Raw genomic sequence first — 1,824 nt, 5'->3', positions numbered from 1 at the left:
GATGACATTCAATATGGATTAAGGTGAAGGATTTGCACATGTTTAATTCCTTTTGTAGTTTAAATAGGTTTCTGCTGCCTTTTTTTTCCATTTCCTTTCAGACCCAAGATGTCAATACAGCATGTCTAAATACAAGTTCATAGCAGTATTCACAATAATGTTGCACATCTGTTAAACTTATTAACATAACACCCCTCTTCTGCCGCCCACACCATGAAGGCTCAATGTACGGTATTTACTGATTTTTTTGGTGTTATGAAATCACCTAAAGGCTTAAATTGATCTTACAGTTTTAAATGGTGTTTGTGTACTAGCTTATTTATTTATTATTTATTTATTCATTTATTTAACAGGGACACATTGATCAATATTTCTGTATGTGCCAGAGTTAGCCAAGAGGCTATTTTTCATCTGTAGTCCCTGGACAGATTTAGTAAATCAACCTAAAACCAATTTTATTTAATTAATTTCAGCCTAAGCACTTAAGTGTCCAAACATGTGGTATGCTACCCAACATTTATTTTAAAGCACACTTGAACAAACTATCCTCATCCTGTCAGCTCTGCATTAACACAGTTATCACACCTGAGATAGACAAATCTTGTTAGACGCTGAATAAAGGAGGCAAAGAAGCAAAACAACAAGTCAGTTAAACATGAAAGAGTGCTGATCTCCACATCTTTGCAAATATGGTAATAAGAGAGTATTTTTCCTTGGAAGCATCTGGATAGGCTCCAGCTATTCTTCCTCTCTGTATTTGCCTGTGGTTGAGGCTTAGCTCATACGAGAATGTCAGAGAGAGGTCAGTGGAGACACAACATCCCTGAGTCCCTGAATGCATCATAATGGTACAGAGCCTACAATTACATTCATGCAGTATTAACGCAAGCCAACGTTTGCTATTAATCAGATGGTGAGTTTATAATACTTATATGATGTATGTTTTTGGGTTTCCTTACACAATCACAAACTTGGTCTTTGTTATTTTGATGTGATATTTTGTATTTATAGCCTGGCTTTTCTTCCGCTCCCATCTTGGGGAAACCTGTTACAGCTTCATCACAACCCTCCTGACCATGACCATTCTCAAAAGTGACCGTAGAAGTTTATGTAAATCTGTTTGCATTGTCTGAGACTTTAAGCTGTTTAACAGAGTCTTGCGATGCTATACACCCGGAAACAAAAGTCATCGAAACCCCAGAAGTATGTTTTGTCTATGCAAGAACAGAAAGTGTGTTAACTAGTGGAAAATGCATCCTAAGCAGTTTGCATAAACTAGAAGAGCTTAGGAGGGCTAGGGGAGTGAAAGTCATTTAGTGGTCCTTTACAGTTTGAGAGAGAATGACACAGAAACTGCAAGGAAAGGTACAGTGCTCTTGACAACTGGACGAAGAAAGGGAAGTGAGATATTTGATCAATATCAGCACTTCAGAAGATAGGAATGACTGTGCCGGATTAACAAGCAAGCCAGATAAAAGTGAAAACGATTATGCTAGAACCTAAAATTGATTATTAGGATGTAGCTTTAAACCTCAAAACAGAGAATATGAGAAAATTAAAATACTAGCTTATAATGCATTAGCCGAATAAATAACCCCTGTTAAATATTGTATACCATATCTTTTTAATGAGTTTTTGGCAATAATCATATTTTAGAGGGATCATTCTTACCGTCAACGACCTACATATCTCGCCCATGTTGTACAGTTACTGCTGAGTCATTATATTCAACTAGCTGCTCTGACGTTATTGATGCAAAGAAATCCTCTACAATCAATCATCATTTGAATGAAGTCACAAGATCTCTTTGGCACCAATTTGGAC

This window comes from Trematomus bernacchii, unplaced genomic scaffold (genome assembly GCF_902827165.1).
Source record: "Trematomus bernacchii unplaced genomic scaffold, fTreBer1.1, whole genome shotgun sequence".
Lineage (NCBI taxonomy): Eukaryota > Metazoa > Chordata > Actinopteri > Perciformes > Nototheniidae > Trematomus > Trematomus bernacchii.
The sequence above is the reverse complement of the archived record's forward strand: the minus strand, read 5'-3'. Positions refer to the sequence as shown.